Source organism: Salmo trutta, chromosome 26 (assembly GCF_901001165.1).
Source record: "Salmo trutta chromosome 26, fSalTru1.1, whole genome shotgun sequence".
In the NCBI taxonomy this organism is placed as follows: domain Eukaryota; kingdom Metazoa; phylum Chordata; class Actinopteri; order Salmoniformes; family Salmonidae; genus Salmo; species Salmo trutta.
This window is the reverse complement of record NC_042982.1, coordinates 39,061,747-39,084,313: the sequence shown is the minus strand read 5'-3', so window position 1 is coordinate 39,084,313 and position 22,567 is coordinate 39,061,747. Positions and strand designations below refer to the sequence as shown.

At 43.8% G+C, this 22,567-nt stretch overlaps 1 protein-coding gene across 1 annotated transcript in view; it reads right to left on the bottom strand.

The window, feature by feature from the left end:
* The window catches only part of serpini1 (serpin peptidase inhibitor, clade I (neuroserpin), member 1), a 51,728-nt gene extending 29,293 nt beyond the window's left edge, over positions 1 to 22,435 (bottom strand). The window contains exon 1 of the mRNA XM_029715896.1: positions 22,339 to 22,435. The gene's annotated coding sequence lies outside the window, so the exon portion shown is untranslated. The remainder of the gene's footprint in view (positions 1 to 22,338) is intronic.
* Between the last annotated feature and the right edge of the window lie 132 nt (positions 22,436 to 22,567).

Here is a 22,567-nt window from a genome sequence, read left to right as displayed (position 1 = left end):
CTCCAGGAACAGGGTTGGAGTGAAAACCTACAGGACTGTAGCTCTCCAGGAACAGGGTTGGGGTGAAACTGTATAGGACGGTAGCTCTACAGGAACAGGGTTGGGGTGAAACTGTATAGGACGGTAGCTCTACAGGAACAGGGTTGGGGTGAAACTGTATAGGACGGTAGCTCTACAGGAACAGGGTTGGGGTGAAACTGTATAGGACGGTAGCTCTACAGGAACAGGGTTGGGGTGAAACTGTATAGGACGGTAGCTCTACAGGAACAGGGTTGGAAAGCCCTGATGTAGAACCACCATAACATAAATATGGATTATTTTCTATCAGTCTTCAAAATGTATCTGCCTTTAAGGATTCACAGAATATAAACTACATGGCCAAAAGTATGTGGACACCTGCTTGTCAAACATCTCATTCCAAAATCATGAATATGGAGTTGGTACCCCCTTTGCTGCTATAACAGCCTCCATTCTTCTGGGAAGAACATTGCTGAGGGGACTTCCGGATGAATGACACGACAATGAGCCACAGGATCTCGTCACAGTAGCTCAGTGCATTCAAATTGCCATTTATAAAATGCAATTGTGTTCTTTGTCCGTAGCTTATGCCTGCCCATACCATAACCTCACAGCCAACATGGGGCACTCTGTTCACAACGTTGACATAAACAAACCGCTCGCCCACACCACGCTATACACACTTTCTGCCATCTGCCCTGTACAGTTGAAACCGGGATTCATCCGTAAAGAGAATACTTCTCCAGTGTGCCAGTGGCCATCAAAGGAGAGCATTTGCCCACTGACATCACTTACGATGCCAAACTGCAGTCAGGTCAAGACCCTGGTAAGGACAGCGAGCACACAGATGACTTTCCCTGAGACGGTTTCTGACAGTTTGTGCAGATATTCTTTGGTTGTGCAAACCCAGTTTCATCATCTGTCCGAGTGGCTGGTCTCAGATGATCCCGCTGGTGAAGAAGCCAGATGTGGAGGTCCTAGCCTGGCGTAGTTATACATGGTCTGTGGTTATGAGGCTGGTTGGACGTACTGCCAAATTCTCTAAAAAGACATTGGCTTATGGTAGAGATATGAACAGTCAATTATCTGGCAACAGCTCTGGTGGACATTCCTGCAGTCAGCATGCCAATTGCACGCTCCATCAAAATTTGAGACATCTGTGGCATTGTGTTATGTGACAAAACTCCACATTTTAAAGTTGGAATTGAATTGTCCCCAGCACAAGGTGCACCTGTGTAATAATCATGACACTTAATCAACTTCTTGATATGTCACACCTGACAGGTGGATGGATTATATTGGCTGAGGAGAAATACTCACTAACAGGGATGTAAACAAATTTGTGCACAACATTTGAGAGGAATATGCTTTTTGTGCATATATATAGCATTTCTGGCATCTTTTATTTCAGCTCATGAAACATGGGACCAACACTTTACATGTTGCGTTTATATTTTTGTTCAGTATAGAATTGAATTCAGTGAAACTCAATGAAATTACAGTGCATTCGGAAAGTATTCAGACCCCTTCACATTTTCCACATTTTGTTAACCTCAAAACTTGTGACATTGTGTTGTGTGACAAAACTGCACATTCCAGAGTGGCCTTTTATTGTCCCCAGCACAAGGTGCAACTGTGTAATTATCATGCTGTTTAATCAGCTTCTTGATATGCCACACATGTCAGGCGGATGGATTATTTTGGCACAGGAGTTCCGTCTTGCATCGTATGATTTTGTTTTGATGACCTTGTTTTTGCTTTCTCATTTGCCTAGCAGTCCTTTTTCATCAACATTTAATATCAAGGTCTAATATTAAGGCCTAATATTATGTATGCTTTGGAATTATTTTTCACTAACAGGGATGCAAAGAAATGAAACATGGGACCAACACTTTGCACGTTGCATTTATATTTTTGTTCAGTGTATATCTAAAATTAGGGATGCGCGATATATCGGTGAACATATCAGAATCGGTCGATATTTGCTAAAAATGCCAACATCGGTATCGGCCGATGTCTAGTTTAACGCCCCGATGTGCAAAACTGATGTCAAAGCTGACGTGCGTACCTATATAACGAGCAGTCATTTGAAAGAGTAAGAACATTTCAGCGAGACAACTCAAAGGCGAAATCCATCAAAGCCAAGATAATGGAATTCATTGCCCTTGACAATCAATTGTTCTGTCTTGGGTGATGTTGGCTTTCGTCGACTGGTCGAGCACTGGTACACACTACCAAGTGCGCTATTTTTCAGATGTTGCCCTACCGGAGTTACACAGTAATAGCGTCACTGCTATTAGCTTCAGAACATACATTCTATGGAACGCCGTTTGGGTCTTTGCGTGTCAAAAAAGATACAGTAGCACTGTCAAAGCTGTACAAAAAAGTCTGCAAACAAGCAAACACCGGCCACGAACGATGTGTTTACAGTACCGCGTTGGTAATAAAGCATCATCTGTTCGACCGCAACTTCTGGGGTAGCTAGCTTTAGCTTGGTATCTAGCTAGCACCAATACAACCAGCTTGAAAACAATGACCAGTAGAACCTGCAGTCATTTTCATTATTCTTAGCAATGATTTAGGAATCCTTGTGAGTAAGTATTAGCTAGGTAGCCACTTGTTGTTCGCCTATTGAAATTGAACTCCAGTTCATGAAAATAAATAGCTAGCCAGCTACTTAACCCTGTTGCCCAAAGCTAACGTTATAAGCAGCCAGCTAGCTTCATCTGGCTAGTGAGGCCCGACCGGACTGGGTTATGTGTTGTGAAGCTAGCCACAATAAGGATTAGGCACAATAGTAGAATTTGCGGTTTGCCTTCAAAATAAAAGTATGGCATTGACAGTGATGCAAATGAATAAAAATAATGGAATTATGCCATACTTTTATTTTGAAGGCTAAACGCAAAGTCCACTATTGTGGCTAATTCTTATTGTGGCTTTAATAAAAGTATGGGTATCTTTTTTTTGTCAAGAAAAAATATCGGCATCGGCCAAAAATGTAATATTGGTGCATCACTATATAAAACATATTTTTCATGTGAATGCGGTATATAAAACTACCATGTATGTAAAATGTAGTATGTAAAATATATGTATATGTAACAAAAAAATCTGTACAAAAAAAAGGTTGGTCATCAAAAATTCTCTGTGCTACACAAAAAGCATCTACCCTGTAACTCCGAATAAAGGATAACAAAAATATTTGGTTAAATCAGATTATCTGGTGTAACAATCTGTAGCGAAGACAACTTGTGGTCATGATAAAATTGCCATTCAAAAAGAACATACAGTAAGAGAATACAGTATGGTCAGTGTAGTAAAGTTCAGGGAATACTTATAAAGCTGTGGGAGGAATGTTGTCATTATCAAACTGCCATTCAGCTCCTTATGAGTCATATACTGGTAATCCAGCATAATGTCTAATCCCTCTAGAGGGATACAGTTCACGGAATACAGTCCTGCTACAATGACACACACACAGGACAAAGGAATTATGTTTCTGTATCTAGAATACACTCCAGGAAGGCACCACACGGTATTGTCTGTAAAACAAAAAAAAGATTTACAATAGTATATTGTTATATTATTGTTTCTTCTAATTTAGCGAGTTGACTGTATATATATATAATACTTATTTACATCTGTTTGGAATCCTATTTTGCGTTATGGCTATCATTTTGTGAGATTGAAATACATCCACGGTCATGACCCTCGTCAATTACGTTACATAGCTAGCTAGTACAATTATTTACAGTTGCTGATGTTACACGTCTCCTAACTAGATTCAAACGCAAGGTGTGGCGCATAACAAGTTAGCAGATGCCAGGTTGACTAGCTAGCCAATTCCAGTTATGTGTTACCATTTGCTAGTAAACCTAGCTTTAAGTGGCTGGTTGTAACGTTGTAATTTACTGTTTTGACTTGAGTCTGACTCGAGTCACACATTTGATGACTTGACTTGATAGAAAATAAAATAATTTGAGATTTGACTTGGAGCTTCAAGACCGGCGGCTCGACTTTGACTTGAGACTGATGACTTAGAAATGATTTAGCCAGGTTTTGTAATGTTTTGTCAATAGTTGTGCGGCACCGAGTCCACGTGGATTACGCTGCATGCAGCCAGACAGTAGTCGCAGCATCGTCCTTGCAAAAAACAAAACGGTTCAGCTCCTAAAACGCACACTGCACTCTGTTTGGACCAGCAAACTGCCGATCCACACAGGTCGGGTGAGCAGGTGAACCGATCTCCTGATGATTTGCTGTACAGCTATAGGATACGGTGCAGCGAAAACGTCAAATTGTAGGATTGCCATAATAAATACATTTGGGTGATCAAGAAAATGAACTGTTTACTTTGCAAACTCACCAGCAATGGAGCAACTGTTACTAGAATAGGCCTACTGGTCCTTTGGTATGTAACAATTGCTTGACATTGATCATTTACTTTTGAAGCCTGCATTTGTAATTTGTTAAATGAATTACGCACCAGAGGAGCCGCTCTTCACCTGCGCTCTCCAAACTCCCGCCAGTGGACAGGCCTTTTTCTCTTGTTCATACAGTATGTTTCCTCTTTCTTTCACACGTTTAAATGTATAGGCCCTATGTGGTAAATCTGTATTCCATTTAATACTACACTAATTGCTAGCGTTTCATCATTCCATCCACATACCGTTTATTGCAACACGTAGACTTTTCTGTTTCATGTTTGATAGGCCTACGATACACTTTCATTTTATAGTTAACCATTTCTTACCCTGCTCTGAGTTGGCGCGATGTTTATAGTGCACATGAACATTTCGCAAGACTCATGAGGTACAAGTTCTGTTTATTTAATTAAATGCATGGTTTCCTTTGTTCATATTTTCTGGGTTATGTCGGAGTTCCGTGTGTCTGTGTCCTGACTCTGTCATTTATTGCTGGGCGTAATAGGGGCTTGCGCGCCTTAGAGCGCATAGAAATAGGCTACGTGGCCTGTTGTAGTCAGAAGAACGTTGAATATGAGAAAATGATTGTTCCATGTATGCATTGTGTTGAAATGTCATTACTAATAATAATGTCTGACTAAGACAAATGTACCAATGTAACAATGGATGTAGAAATTGCCTTTTACATTGTAGAACCAGTTTATTGGTTATAATTGCCCGTTGGGTAATTGTAATGGTTCTGGGGGCCGAGTGCCTGTATTATCTAGGCCTACCTGTTTGAGCTCCTGTTAGACAGAGTCCATGTGGTTTCTCAAGGGGAGGCTGTACAGTCCTGTCCTCTACCTGTTTGAGCTCCTGTTAGACAGAGTCCATGTGGTTTCTCAAGGGGAGGCTGTACAGTCCTGCTCTCTACCTGTTTGAGCTCCTGTTAGACAGAGTCCATGTGGTTTCTCAAGGGGAGGCTGTACAGTCTTGCCCTCTACCTGTGTCCGTTCAGATAGGACAGGTTAAGCCTGATACAGAGGCTATTTGTTTTGGGCTACTGCCGTGTAGATTTGGTTAAATCTACCAGTATATATTGTATGATATGGTACTTTCACCATTAGATCACCAAGACATTGTAATTAAATCTGCACTCTGAGCATGTCAACCTGCCTTGCCTTCAGCTGACTTCATGCCCTTATGACAACTACAAGGTCAATATTTTACAATTACATAGGCTAATTAAAATATGTTTTAGACAAAATAATCAAAATAGGTGTCTGGTAGCCTCAATAGACAAAGATTAATAGATTTTTTTTTACTTGACTCGAGACTTGACTTGAAAACTTGAGACTCGACGCAACTTGCTCTTAAAATGCACGACTTGGACTTAACTCGAGTCTTGACCCGTTCTACTTGAGACTCGACTTCAGACTCGGACCTTGTGACTTGAGACTTGCTTGTGACTCGAATAATAGCGACTTGGTCCCATCTCTGGGTAGCCATATATAAGAGAAAAGGTTTTATAATTGAGATACAAAAGATCTCAGATTGTAAAATCTATTCTATTTTTAGTCATAGATATGGCTACCAGTAGTTGTTTAGCTAACTTAGCTAACTAGCTAGCTAAATTAGCAAAACATATATATTTTTTTATTTCCCCCCACTGTAATATAGTACTATGTTAGCCAGCAATATGCAATATGGGTTTCAGTAGATAAACTAACGTTAGCTAGCTAGCAAGGTGGCTTGCATGACAAAATAACTTACTTATTTAGGCAGCGTATTTGTCATCTGCCATCTTAGTGCTGGCATCAGCTGTGAGCTTCTAATGTTAACTAAATCCAACTCTTTGTTTCGAATCCACTTTGCTATATTCCGGTTGAAACATGTATGGTTGAACGTAACCATGGAGATAATAGAACATCCAAACATTATCCATCGTAGAATTCGTGCTGATAAGAGGACTTACTTGAAGCTATTGCTTCTGGTCAGTACATTCAGTTTGGCCCAAAGGATTGTGTTGTTAGTGTCCGCCTCCTTTTCAAAAAAAGCCCGCCTTTGGGGAGGGACGGGGACCTGAGCACAAAATCACCGCCCAACACAAGTTGTGGCATTTCAGAGACTGGAAAGAATTTGTCTGCTTGTATATTTAGCAATGAATCCGCCGATAAGAACATCCCTGAAAGATGTTCAATGGCTCCATCAAACAAGGAGAACCATATCTATACGCACAAAATTGTAAAGTGCGATAGCCTTCGCGAAATGCCACAAAGCAGGACTACATTTATTTGTAGACCCCCCCCCCCAATACACAGGAAGCTGTCATAGGGTGTATAATTCAGCGCGAGAACCCCAGACCTGCCTTCCTCCTGGGCAGTTATGTGTGAAACACATCTCACTGTCCTAGAAATACTTTGGACATGATGAAAACAAGCCCAGATTCCCCCGGGGTGAAATTCCCCTTTAAAGACTTCTACTTGAAACACATCTCTACACATAGAAGTGTGCTTGACATAAACTTTATGAACACTTCTTATGATCACACAATATGCAAGAGTGGAGTGCAGTACGGCAGTGGAAAGTTAGGCAGAACATGTAGGTAAGAGGAGAGAGGACAGAGAGCTGTGTTAGGTTTGAGAGGACAGAGAGCTGTGCTAGGTTTGAGAGGACAGAGAGCTGTGTTAGGTTTGAGAGGACAGAGAGCTGTGTTAGGTTTGAGAGGACAGAGAGCTGTGTTAGGTTTGAGAGGACAGAGAGCTGTGTTAGGTTTGAGAGAACAGAGAGCTGTGTTAGGTTTGAGAGGACAGAGAGCTGTGCTAGGTTTGAGAGGACAGAGAGCTGTGCTAGGTTTGAGAGGACAGAGAGCTGTGCTAGGTTTGAGAGGACAGAGAGCTGTGTTAGGTTTGAGAGGACAGAGAGCTGTGTTAGGTTTGAGAGGACAGAGAGCTGTGCTAGGTTTGAGAGGACAGAGAGCTGTGTTAGGTTTGAGAGGACAGAGAGCTGTGTTAGGTTTGAGAGGACAGAGAGGTGTGTTAGGTTTGAGAGGACAGAGAGCTGTGTTAGGTTTGAGAGGACAGAGAGCTGTGTTAGGTTTGAGAGGACAGAGAGCTGTGTTAGGTTTGAGAGGACAGAGAGCTGTGTTAGCTTTGAGAGGACAGAGAGCTGTGTTAGGTTTGAGAGGACAGAGAGCTGTGTTAGGTTTGAGAGGACAGAGAGCTGTGTTAGGTTTGAGACTGAAGGACCACTCCACTGCTTGTCTCTGTGTGAGCTATGTGCTGCTGGTCAGAGATAGATAGGCCTCAGAGATAACAAGAACTACAGCTCTCATACTTTCTGAGATTTCGCACATTCTGAGAGGTTTTCTCTGGGTATCATTGTGTGTCGCTTTAAAGTCATTTGCCCACTTAATCCTCCCACCACACACAAGCAGACACAATCTGATATTCAGGAACATCCTTCAGACACAAGCCTCCCGGGGAGGGATTTCAGTGAGACACCAAGAGGATGTCAAAACCCATCACTGTCACAACTCGTGTGTGCATCTTCCCACTCCAACTATCTCTATCAGTATACAGTCTCTGCCTTTTAAATACAGCTCATCTTTTTCACAAGGGCTTTGTCAATCCTGTGGATTGAAGTCTTGCCTAAGAATCAGGAGAATTTCACCATCAGGGCTGTTATTAAGGGAGGTAAGGTGGGTTTGTTGTTATGGATTCCTTCTTGTAGTAGTGTTCTGACTGATATGAAAGGAGAAGAGACTATTAAACAAGATGATTGTCCCCTGGCTTCACCCAAGGAAATAATCAACATGAAACATTCTGTGGGAAAGAGAGAAAAACGGAGAGAGAAAAACAGAGAGAAAGAGAGACAGAAATAAAGACACGGAGAGAGAAATAGAGAGAGATATGGAGAGGAAGAGAGAGAGATATGACAAATCTGACCATAATTCTATACCCCTGATTCCTGCTTACAGGCAAAAACAAAAGCAGGAAGTACCAGTGACTCGCTCAATATGGAAGTGGTCAGATGCTACGCTACAGAACTGTTTTGCTAGCACAGACTGGAATATGTTCCGGGATTCATCCAATAGCATTGAGGAGTATACCACCTCAGTCATCAGCTTCATCAATAACTGCATTGATGACGTTGTCCCCACAGTGACCGTACATACATATCCCAACCAGAAGCCATGGATTACATGCAACATCCTCATTGAGCTAAAGGCTAGAGCTGTCGCTTTCAAGGAGCGGGACACTAATATGGACGCCTATAAGAAATCCCGCTATGCCCTCAGATGAACCATCAAACAAGCAAAGCGTCAATACAGGATTAAGATTGAATCCTACTACACCGGCTCTGACGCTCGTCGGATGTGGTAGGGCTTGAAAACTATTACGGACTACAAAGGGAAACCCAGATGCGAGCTGCCCAGTGATGCGAGCCTACCAGACGAGCTAAATGCCTTTTATGCTCGCTTTGAGGCAAGCCACACTGAAGCATGCACGAGAGCCCCAGCTGTTCTGGATGACTGTGATAACGCTCTCAATAGCCGATGTGAGCAAGACCTTTAAACAGGTCAACATTCACAAAGCCGCGGGTCCAGGCAGATTGCCAGGACGTTTACTCAAAGCATGCTCAGACCAACAGGCAAGTGTCTTCACTAACATTTTCAACCTCTCCCTGACCAAGTCTGTAATACCTACATGTTTCAAGCAGACCACCATAGTCCCTGTGTCCAAGGAAGCGAAGGTAACCTGCCTAAATGATTACCGCCCCATTGCGCTCATGTCGGTAGGCATGAAGTGCTTTGAAAGGCTGGTCATGACTCACATCAACAGCATCATCCCAGATACCCTAGACCCACTCCAATTCGCACACCACCCCAACAGATGACACAATCTCAATCGCACTCCACACTGCCCTTTCCCACCTGGACAAAAGGAACATGTATGTGAGAATGCTGTTCATTGACTTCAGCTCAGCATTCAACACCATAGTGCCCACAAAGCTCATCACTAAGCTTAGGACCCTGGGAGTAAACACCTCCCTCTGCAACTGGATCCTGGACTTCCTGATGGGCCGCCCCCAGGTAGTAAGGGTAGGCAACAACACATCTGCCACGCTGATCCTCAACATGGGGGCCCCTCAGGAGACTGAAAAGATTTGGCATGGGTCCCTAGATTCTCAAAAAGTTATACAGCTGCACCATCGAGAGCATCCTGACCAGTTGCATCACCGGCTGATATGGCAACTGCTCGGCATCCGACCGTAAGGCTCTACAGAGTGTAATGCGTACGGCCCAGTACATCACTGGGGCCAAGCTTCCTGCCATCCAGGACCTTTATACCAGGCGGTGTCAGAGGAAGGCTAAAAAAATTGCAGTTACTTTACCCCTACCTACATGTACATATTACCTCGATTAACCTGTACCCCTGCACATTGACTTCGTACCGGTACCCCCTGTATATAGCCTCGGTATTGTTATTTTATTGTAATACTTTTCATTTTGTTTTTTATTTTATTTAGTACATTTTATGAACTTTTTATTAACTCTATTTCTTGAACTGCATTGTTGGTTAATGTCTTGTAAGCATTTCATGGTAAGCTTTACACATGTTGTATTTGGCGCATGTGATAAAATAACATTTTATTTGATTATAATTTCGAGTCTCATAGCAAAGGGTCTGAATACTTACATAAATAAGGTATTTCTGTTTTTTATTTTTTATAAATTTGCACAAAAAAAACTGTTTTCGCTTTGTCATTATGGGGTAATTGTGTGTAGATTAAAGAGGGAAAAATAAGGATGTAACATAACAAAATGTGGAAAAATACAAGGAATCTGAATACTTTTGGAATGCACTGTACGCGGTCTGAGGTATTCAACATCAAAGACGTTCAAAATTACAGTATAATAAAAATTCAAATGACTTTCACTGGACGACCCCTCATTTTGAATGACTGCCAACTAAAACTTCTGTTAGAGAAATTAAAAATATATAAATGTAACAAAAATGCATTTTTCTCTTATAGACTGAGCCTCTCTCTGCATTTTTGATACAATGAAATCATTTTGTTTTTTTACATTAAAAACACTGGTTATAACAAATGATCATTGCTGCTTGCACCAAATGACTATTCTTTCACGGTGTCATTTTTTAGGCAGATCTCTCTCTCTCTTACTCAAACACACACACATAAAGAGTAAGTATGGTTTCTTATTCAACAATGAAATGCTTAATAAATTACCAAAAATATGACTCAAATGATTTATCTCACAGAAACATTTCATCACGAACATGGCAATGAACTTCTAAAAACATGATTCAAATCATGCATTATGATGCATTTCTTAAACAATGTTAAAAACAGTGTTAAGAATCATTGTACTACGTAAATAGTAAAGTTATTGAAATACTGTAAAGACATTCAAACATTAAAATAGAAAACATAGAAGAAAGTGTTATTCTACATTACATCAATTACAAATTGAATAAAAATAATGGAAATTGCTCTGTGTAATATCTTGTAAAAACATTCAAATGTAACATTAAAACATAAAAAAAATGTGTTTAGGTTTGTGAGGAACAGTGCAAGATTAAAATTGACAAATTAAAAACATTTAAAAGGTGGAAGCAATTCATGAGGTTCAAACATTAATGACAAACTTTCACTTTGCTGCAAAAGTTGTAACAGAAACTCATTGAAGTTGACAATAATCAAACTTGCATTCCTCAAACAGTTTGTTGGAGGGTGTTGCTGCACTAGACTGATGTGAAAACAGCCCAGTCTATGTCAGACAGATGAGAAAGCAGCCCAGTCTATGTCAGACTGATGAGAAAGCAGCCCAGTCTATGTCAGACAGATGAGAAAGCAGCCCAGTCTATGTCAGACTGATGAGAAAGCAGCCCAGTCTATGTCAGACAGATGAGAAAGCAGCCCTGTCTATGTCAGACAGATGTGAAAGCAGCCCAGTCTATGTCAGACAGATGAGAAAGCAGCCCTGTCTATGTCAGACTGATGAGAAAGCAGCCCAGTCTATGTCAGACTGATGAGAAAGCAGCCCAGTCTATGTCAGACAGATGAGAAAGCAGCCCTGTCTATGTCAGACTGATGAGAAAGCAGCCCAGTCTATGTCAGACAGATGAGAAAGCAGCCCAGTCTATGTCAGACTGATGAGAAAGCAGCCCTGTCTATGTCAGACAGATGAGAAAGCAGCCCAGTCTATGTCAGACAGATGAGAAAGCAGCCCTGTCTATGTCAGACTGATGAGAAAGCAGCCCAGTCTATGTCAGACAGATGAGAAAGCAGCCCAGTCTATGTCAGACTGATGAGAAAGCAGCCCTGTCTATGTCAGACAGATGAGAAAGCAGCCCTGTCTATGTCAGACAGATGAGAAAGCAGCCCTGTCTATGTCAGACAGATGAGAAAGCAGCCCTGTCTATGTCAGACAGATGAGATGTTCTTAAGCTGAAGGGTTTACTGATCATTGCCTTCACATCTCCTTCATAGCAGAAGGTAAAGTCTGGCACAGATGGCCAGACAAAAAACATTTCTCACTCCATGCTTCTGCATACAAGTGATCTGCACTTCCTCCCCCAATAATCTTCAGCATCTGACCTAAAAAGGAGTGGTCTTCGTAGCTGACAATGACAAATCTGCTACGAACTTTCAGTAAGCGTTGACTTGGCCACAGCCTCAGCTTCGTCTTGTTGTACCTCAGTGAATGTGTTCTCCTGATTGTGTTCTTCATTGAAGTTCACTTCCACACAACTGAAACAGGTGCTGCAGATGCTTGGTCGGCTACAGAAGGAAGATACTTCAAAGTGGTTTATTTTCCCTGCCACTGTGGAGGTGACGTGGTGCAATTTCACGGTTCCTTTGACACCAGCGAGGTTGTTGGGCACAGCTTCGTCGTACTTAGTGATCTCTGCAATCCGAAAGAACTTGATGCTCGATCCACTCTTCTCCAGTAGTTTGAAGAGTTCCTTGGGAGTCTGCACATCCTCCCCCCGTTGAACGGGTTCGTCCGCACAACATTTCACAGCCCCGCCCTATGCCATCTGGTGCCCCCTTCCCGTGGGCCTTTTCAGAAAAGTTTCAGCTGATTTGTTTGAATCTATCTATCTATCTATCTATCTATCTATCTATCTATCTATCTATCTATCTATCTAGATAGATAGATAGATAGATAGATCGATTCAAACAAATATATATATATATATATGGTACAGTACATGTTCTTCTTGTTTCTGTATTGGGTAACCAGATCATCGCTCATCATTTGGAGTGTCGTGATTTGTGGATTCTTGTTTTTGACATCTCTTAGGACAGGCTCCAGGTGAGCCCATACTGCTCTCTCATCATGTCTAAGGGAGTCAGATATGGTGGCGTAGGACTGGCTTCCCTCTAATGTGTACACAACAATGGATCGTAGCCTGCTGTCTACTCCCCCCAATGTGGAACGCCTGGATATCTGCAAAGTTCTCAGAGAAATCTATGTGAACGACCACCTCTTCCTCTGTGAGACTTTCCTTCAGATATCTACAGTTCTGTCACACCCTGATCTGTTTCACCTGTTCTTGTTATTGTCTCCACCCCCTCCGGGTGTCGCTTGTTTTCCCCAGTGTATTTATCCCTGTGTTTCCTGTCTCTCTGTGCCAGTTCGTCTTGTATGTCCAAGGCTACCAGCGGTTTTCCTGATTTCCTGCTTTGCCTTTTCTCCTTTTGCTAGTCCTCCCGGTTCTGACCCTTGCTTGTTTTCTGGACTCCATGCCCGCCTGCCTGACCATTTTGCCTGCCCTGACCTCAAGGCTGCCTGCCCTTCGGTACCTCCTGAACTCTGAACTGGTTTTGACCTTTGGCCTGTCCACGACCATTCTCTTGCCTATTCCCTTTGGATTTATTAAACATCTTAAACTCCAACCATCTGCCTCCTGTGTCTGCATCTGGGTCTCGCCTTGTGTCATGATAGTTCTCTACTTGGTGGATCCAGGTGAACTGGTGCTTTGCTAGAGCATCTAGCTGTTGGTTGAATACCTATTCCGTGTCTTTAAGAGACCCTTTCTCAACAGTACATTTCATTTACATTTCAGTCATTTAGCAGACGCTCTTATCCAGAGCGACTTACAGTAGTGAATGCATACATTTCATACAATTTCATACATTTTTTTTCTGTGCTGGCCCCCCGTGGGAATCGAACCCACAACCCTGGCGTTGCAAACACCATGCTCTACCAACTGAGCTACAGGGAAGGCTGTAGTCTCTGTCTTCCACTGTTGCCGGGAGATATGCCTAGTTGATGTCTGCGATGTGTCAGCAAATTCAACTTCATTATTTTTCACACAGGCGCATATCTAGATTAATAGCATAGTAGTTATTTACTTACGCATATTTTCAGTATTAGCTGCTTGATGTGCGCTACCCTCAAACTGTAAAAAAAAACGGACATAAAACACTTTGGATTTATTTATTATTATCCTCCAAAAACGTGTTTTTACTTAAAATGAGATAATATGATGTACTTGTGTGTACGATAAAAAAAATATGGATCGATAATTTAATACAAAGACAAACAGATTGATATCATTCACTACTTTTGTTTTGTCATATTGTGCAGCTGGAATTTCTGTACCGTATAACTTTTCTTCCATGTTTTACAGGAAACTGCAGTTGTACCCACTTGATTTTGACCTTAAGTATGTACACGAGTATGTGGACACCTGTTCAAATTAGTGGCTATTTCAGCCACAAGCAACAGGTGTATAAAATCGAGCACACGGCCATGTAATCTCCATAGACAAACATTGTCAGTAGAATGGCCTTACTGAATAGCTCAGTGACTTTCAACGTGGCACCGTCATAGGATGCCACCTTTCCATCAAGTCAGTTCGTCAAATGTCTGCCCTGCTAGAGTTGCCCCGGTCAACTGTAAGTGCTGTTATTGTGATGTGGAAACGTCTAGGAGCAACAACGGCTCATCCGTGAAGTGGTAGGCCACAAAAGCTCACAGAACGGGAACGCTGAGTGTTGAAGTGCGTAAAAATCATCTGTCCTCGGTTGCAACTCTCACTATTGAGTTCCAAACTGCCCCTGGAAGCAACGTCAGCACAATAACTGTTCGTCGGGAGCTTCATGAAATGGGTTTCTATGGCCGAGCAGCTACACAAGCCTAACATCATCATGCGTAATGCCAAGCGTCGGCTGGAGTGGTGTAAAGCTCGCCGCCATTGGACTCTGGAGCAGTGGAAACGAGTTCTCTGGAATGATGAATCATGTTTCACCATCTGGCAGTCCGATGACAAATCTGGGTTTGGTGGATGCCAGAAGAACGCTACCTGCCTGAATGCATAGCGCCAACTGTAAAGTTTGGTGGATGAGAAATAATGGTCTGGTGCTGTTTTTCATGGTTCAGGCTAGGCCCCTTAGTTCCAGTGAAGGGAAATATTAACGCTACAGCATACAATGACATTCTAGACAATTCTGTGCTTCCAACTTTGCGGCAACAGTTTGGGGAAGGTCCTTTCCTGTTTCAGCATGACAATGCCCCCGTGCTCAAAGCGAAGTCAACACAGAAATGGTTTGTCGAGATCGTGTTGGAACGCCGACTGCGAGCCAGGCATAATCGCCCAACATCAGTGCCCGACCTCAGTAATGCTCTTGTGGCTGAATGGAAGCAAGTCCTCGCAGTAATGTTCCAACATCTAGTGGAAAGCCTTCCCAGAAGAGTGGAGGCTGTATATAGCAGCAAAGGGGGACCAACTCCATATTAATGTCCATGATTTTGGAATGAGATGTTCGATGAACAGGTGTCCACATACTTTTGGTCATGTAGAGTACCTTGAGTATGAAAATAAAATATACGATTTTCAGATAATTCACAATTTTTATTGGTTTTTAGCGATTGTACCAAATGATGTGATTTTTGGGGTAAAACCTGACAGGAAATGGAAATGTGAACTTATCAACAGAGACTTGCTAACCTTTCTTCTTAACCAAAGGTTATCTCACAGGCATCTTAATGTCACATGTTGATCCAAAATCATGAAGGCTATTTTTCGCGGAATAAAGTATTTCAAACCTTTCTGCCTAAACTGTTTTACTCATATATCAGTATAGTGCAGAAGACCGTTACAGAATCAGAACCAGACCAGAATAATGTCTAGACAGTTTTGTTAATTAAGATGTTTTATTAACAGTTATATAGATTGCATTCGTCTTCGGACAGGTTTAGAGCACCAAAAGTAACAGTTTTTTAAATTTAACCATTAACTCTTTTAGGACACAGTAAAAAGGCATACATAAAATGTGTATATATTGGTTGTTGATTTTTGGAAAATATTTCCTTCGGGCACCAAAATATGCACGTCATTGACCCACCTATTGTTATGCAGCTCAGCCCTCCTTCCTCTCAAACTACAGAGAACAGCGATATCTCAGAAACAACCGCTCCTCCTTATGATAGAAGGACAAAAGATGTTGTGTCCCTCTATCCTTTCATGTAGTATTTTCACAGTCATTTCCTTCTGCTTGGTATACTGTGAGGAACATAGGAAATGAATAGTATTTAATAACCTATTGCTGCTCCAGCCTGCTAGAATCATTCCCTCTTGCTTGTAAATTGAATCAGGTGTCATGCGAGCTGCCACATAAATCTCATAGTACACTCTGCACACACCACAGGGGTCAACTGAGGTCAACCACTTATTAATCCCTGCTAACAGACAGAGAGAAACAACAGGGAAACAAGGGCTGACGTGGAGCCAAAGTTAGTCAACAACCCCCCCCCCCTTACATAGCACAACAGCACCCCACAATGCTTGACCCCTTTCCACACACCCACAGGGAAACACACACACACACACACACACACACACACACACACACACACACACACACACACATACACACACACACACACACACACAGCACACAGCACACACAGCACACACACACACACACACACACACACACACACAGCACACAGGAAAGAGGATAGAGAAAAGAGGATACAACAAACAACCATCTGTGGGAGACACAGGAAGCAAAGAAAGGTTTTTAAAAAGGAGGAATGGAGATATGGAGAGAGGGATGGAGAGAGGAACGGAGAGATAGAGGGGGAGAGAGAGAGAGAGAGAGAGAGAGATGGAGAGAGGAATGGAGAGAGGAATGGAGAGATAGAGGGGGAGAGAGAGAGAGAGAGAGAGAGAGAGAGAGAGATGGAGAGAGGGATGGAGAGAGGAACGGAGAGATAGAGGGGGAGAGAGAGAGAGAGAGAGAGAGAGATGGAGAGAGGAATGGAGAGAGGAATGGAGAGATAGAGGGGGAGAGAGAGAGAGAGAGAGAGATGGAGAGAGGGATGGAGAGAGGAATGGAGAGATAGAGGGAGAGAGAGAGAGAGAGAGATAGAGAGAGGGATGGAGAGAGGAATGGAGAGATAGAGGGGGAGAGAGAGAGAGATATGGAGAGAGGGATGGAGAGAGGAATGGAGAGAGGAATGGAGAGATAGAGGGGGAGAGAGAGAGAGATAGAGAGAGGGATGGAGAGATAGAGGGGGAGAGAGAGAGAGAGAGAGAGAGAGATAGAGAGAGGGATGGAGAGAGGAATGGAGAGATAGAGGGGGAGAGAGAGAGATATGGAGAGAGGGATGGAGAGAGGAATGGAGAGAGAGGGGGAGAGAGAGAGAGATGGAGAGAGGGATGGAGAGAGGAATGGAGAGAGAGGGGGAGAGAGAGAGAGAGAGAGATGGAGAGAGGAATGGAGAGATAGAGGGGGAGAGAGAGAGAGAGAGATGGAGAGAGGGATGGAGAGAGGAATGGAGAGATAGAGGGGGAGAGAGAGAGAGAGAGAGATAGAAAGAGGGATGGAGAGAGCGAGAGGGATGAGAGATGGAGAGAGGGATGATGGAGGGATGAGAGAGGGATGATGGAGAGAGGGATGGATGGAGAGAGGGATGGATGGATGGAGAGAGGGATGAAGATAGAGGGATGAAAATAGAGAGAGAGGGATTGAGAGAGAGGGATGTAGAGAGAGAGGGATGGATGGAGAGAGAGAGGGGATGGATGGATGGAGAGAGAGGGATGGAGAGAGTAGAATTGAGAGAGAGGGATGGAGAGAGAGAGGGATGGATGGAGAGAGAGAGTGATGGATGGATGGAGAGGGATGGAGAGAGTAGAATTGAGAGAGAGGGATGGAGAGAGAGAGGGATGGATGGAGAGAGAGAGTGATGGATGGATGGAGAGGGATGGAGAGAGGAATGGAGAGAGGGATGAGAGAGGGGATGAGAGAGAGAGAGAGAGAGAGAGAGAGAGAGGATGGAGAGCGAGGGATGAGAGAGGGAATGATGATGAGAGAGAGAGGATGGAGAAAGAGGGATGAGAGAGAGGATGGAGAGAGAGAGCGAGTGGGATGGAGAAGAGCGAGAGAGGGGGACAGAGAGATAGCTAGAGAGGGAGAGAAAGATGGAGAGAGAAAGAGGGATGAGAGAGAGAGAGGGTTGGAGAGAGAGAGGGGGGGATGGAGAGAGAGAGGGATGAGAGAGAGAACTGAATTAAATTGAGAAAGAGAAAGAGAGAGGGGATAGAGAGAGAGATAAATAGAGAGGGATAAAGAGAGAGAGATTTGGAAAGAGGGCGGGATGGATGAGAGAGAGGGATGAGAGATGGAGAGAGAGAGAGGGATGATGGAGAGAGAGAGAGGGATGAAGATAGAGAGGGATGAAAATAGAGAGAGGGATAGATAGAGAGAGAGAGGGATGGATGGAGAGAGGGATGGATGGAGAGAGAGGGATGGATGGATGGAGAGAGAGAGAGAGGGATGGATGGATGATGGAGAGAGAGGGATGGATGGATGGAAAGAGGGATGGAGATAGAGAGAGGGATAAGAGAGGGATGGAGAGAGAGAGGGATGAAAGATAGAGGGATAGAAGAGAGAGAGGGATGGAGAGAGAGAGCGAGCGAGAAAGAGGGATGGAGAGAGCGAGAGAGAGGGAGAGGGACAGAGGGAGAGGGACAGAGGGAGAGGGACAGAGGGAGAGGGACAGAGTGAGAGGGATAGAGAGAGAGGGACAGAGAGATAGCTAGAGAGAGAGAGAGAGAGATGGAGAGAGGATGGGATGGATGGAGAGAGAGAGAGGGAAGGGGATGAGAGAGAGAGGGATGGATGGAGAGAGAGAGGAGGATAGAGAAAGAGAGAGGGATGAGAGGGATGGATGAGAGAGAGGGATGGAGAGAGAGATGGGTGGAGAGGGAGAGAGGGATGGAGAGAGAGAATTGAATTAAATTGAGAGAGAGAGAAAGAGGGGGATAGAGAGAGAGATAAATAGAGAGGGATAGAGAGAGATTTGGAGAGAGGGCGGGATGGATGGAGAGAGGGTGGGCGGGATGAGAGAGTGCGGGCGGGATGGAGATATAGAGAGAGGGGGATGGAGAGAGAGAGAGGGATGGAGATAGAGAGAGAGAGAGCGGGATGGATGGATGGAGAGAGGGCAGGCAAGATGGAGAGAGGGAGGACGGGATGGAGATAGAGAGAGAAGGGTGTGGGAGTGGAGAGAGAGAGGGATGGAGAAAGAGAGAGAGAGGATCTGTCTCTATCAGTCATTCCACCTGATCAGCAGCCCACCCACAACAGCCAGCAGATCAATAGCAGCACTGAGGACAGTGTGTTGTGTGGTTGTGTATGTGTGTGTTATAACACAGGGCTGTGGACTATGTAGAGGGAAAGGCTGTGTGGGAGAATATCTATAGTTCTAGTGCTGTATATGAGCATCATACCTCTAGTATTACAGTTTAATTACAGATTCATATCAATCTGACATGGTTACTGTATGTGTGACGTTGTGTGTGAGGCATGATAACGTCTAGGAGTCATTTCATGTAGGAGTCTTAAACAAAGGTGCATCATCTGTATTGACACCTTCACTATCCATCTATTCTCTTTCTCCAGCTTTCTCATTCACCCTCATCTCTTTATCTCTGCCTCTCTTTCTCACTCATCTCCCCCTCATTGCATTCTCTCTCTCTCTCATCCCCCTTTCTCAATAAACTAATTTCTTGTGGATTGTAAAGGACAAACCTGCTGTTTCACTCCGTGTGTGTGTGTGTGTGTGTGTGTGTGTGTGTTCCAATGTGGCAGCTTCTACAGAGTATATTTGCTACTATGTATCCACATCTCATTCTCACTTCCAGTGCATTAACATAGAACTGCATCCATAATGTAGTCCTACCAGTGGACTCAGAGATGCTGTTGTTCCATAAACTATCTTCCAAACGTTTGTTCCTGCCGTGACTCTCTGCTTTGGTCTCTCTCAAGGCAAGGCTTTTTCATGAATTACTCTTGACTTTAACCATGAATAACCCAGTTAACCGTGAATAACCCAATTAACCGTGAATAACCCAATTAACCATGAATAACCCAGTTAACCGTGAATAACCCAATTAACCGTGAATAACCCAGTTAACCTTGAATAACCCAGTTAAACCGTGAATAACCCAGTTAACCGTGAATAACCCAGTTAACCTTGAATAACCCAGTTAAACCGTGAATAACCCAGTTAACCGTGAATAACCCAGTGAATAACCCAGTTAACCGTGAATAACCCAGTTAGAACCAAAGTGATGAAACTGAGATGAAACATTTTTTTCAACAGAGGCCTGTTTGCATGAGTGATCTTCACCATTCCAGGTTTGATCTGTCCTACAGCAAGTTACAGTATGACTGTCTGCTATCCGCTAGGGGCACACCTTGCTGCTATCCGCTAGTGGCACACCTTGCTGCTATCCGCTAGGAGCACACCTTGCTGCTATCCGTTAGGAGCACACCTTGCTGCTATCCGCTAGGAGCACACCTTGCTGCTATCCGCTAGGAGCACACCTTGCTGCTATCCGCTAGGGGCACACCTTGCTGCTATCCGCTAGGGGCACACCTTGCTGCTATCCGCTAGGGGCACACCTTGCTGCTATCCGCTAGGGGCACACCTTGCTGTTATCCGCTAGGAGCACACCTTGCTGTTATCCGCTAGGAGCACACCTTGCTGCTATCCGCTAGGGGCACACCTTGCTGTTATCCGCTAGGAGCACACCTTGCTGCTATCCGCTAGGGGCACACCTTGCTGCTATCCGCTAGGAGCACACCTTGCTGTTATCCGCTAGGAGCACACCTTGCTGCTATCCGCTAGGAGCACACCTTGCTGTTATCCGCTAGGAGCACACCTTGCTGTTATCCGCTAGGAGCACACCTTGCTGTTATCCGCTAGGAGCACACCTTGCTGCTATCCGCTAGGGGCACACCTTGCTGTTATCCGCTAGGAGTACACCTTGCTGCTATCCGCTAGGGGCACACCTTGCTGTTATCCGCTAGGAGCACACCTTGCTGTTATCCGCTAGGAGCACACCTTGCTGTTATCCGCTAGGGGCACACCTTGCTGTTATCCGCTAGGAGCACACCTTGCTGCTATCCGCTAGGGGCACACCTTCGCTGCTATCCGCTAGGAGCACACCTTGCTGTTATCCGCTAGGGGCACACCTTGCTGTTATCCGCTAGGAGCACACCTTGCTGTTATCCGCTAGGGGCACACCTTGCTGTTATCCGCTAGGAGCACACCTTGCTGTTATCCGCTAGGGGCACACGTTGCTGTTATCCGCTAGGAGCACACCTTGCTGCTCAAAGGACATTGACTGTGCCCACTAGGCTAAACGGTCAGCCCTTCCCCTGCCTGGGAGGCACACAGCCAGCCACTCTTCAGGTTTCAGACGAGGACACCGTGGCAGCTTCTGTGCATACCTATCCTTTATCGCCTCTGTGTGCTGCACCAACTGCAAACACACACATATACCCCCCCCCACCAATGTGGTGCAAGGCTGATTTAAAAGTAATTTAATTACTGAAATGCAATTAATTCAGCACTCACTGGAATCAGAGGAGTGACACACACACACACACACACACACACACACACACGAGCCGAGTTCACAGCCAGCTCATCATCAGAGATTAACAAACGATACGTCATGGGATTAATGGGATTAATAACAAAATATTGTTGTTCGGCTCAGTTTGTTTCTATGACGCATACAAGCAAAGTGGAGAAAAAAATGTTTCCATTGGCTTTGATGGAGGTGGTGTAAGCCTAGTGACCTAACTGGTTTGCTATTTTTTTAATCATTTTTAACACGTTCTTGATCATTTGCATTAGCATTGTCATTCATGTTTGTCAAAATGTGTGTCATGGCAAAATGTGTAGAATAGCAGGAAATTAGCTTTAAACTGCAACATTGTCTCTCAGCATCATGGCAAAATGTGTAGAATAGCATTATAAAACTCCAACTTTTTTCAACACTACTTGTGTTGAAAATGCAGGAAGTTAGCTGTTCAATAAACAACTATGTTTTCCTGGCCTGGAGGTTGGTGCCCCGGGGCCTGGGCGTGCGGTGCCCCGGGAGTGTGGTGCCCCGGTGGGAATTCAACCCTCTTATTATAACATAAAACACTTGAGAGAAGGAATTTTCAGTCAATACTAGGCAGTAATCCATTTCAAGGACATTAGAGACCAACAATATTGTAATTGTGTCTGTGTGTGTCTGGCTATCGATGATGCTACTGCCTTTAGTGAATAGATCAGAATTTTTGTTAGATTAATAGCATTACTCAGTACAGACAAAATTATCATAAAACACTAAGTGACAGAGAATATTCCTCGTGGTCGCCTAGTAACTTCATTTTTTTTTGCCATGGCATAAAACCGCACCTTTATAATGTGAAAACATGAACATATCACAAACTATGATAAAATCACCAATCGTCAAATCTAAACGTGAAAATGGCAGCAATCAAACCATTGATGTATAACTGATATACACACAATGGTTTGAACATATTTTTTTGCGTATTTCAGAAGATGGTAAATATGCCTTACCGAACGGTATCGGGTTGTTAGTGTAGGGATGCTGTACGGTCTCTTGCGTCGCCTCGCTGCTTCTCTTCGCCGCCGCCGCAGGTCGCTACATACTTTCGCTGTTGTCCCACCCTCTCCACGCGCTGATTGGTTCTTCACTACCCTTCCTGTAAAACGACGCACTTCTTTTGATTTCAGTACTTTTTTTTCTACTATCAATGTAACATTTTTTGTATGCCTGGGATGGAGT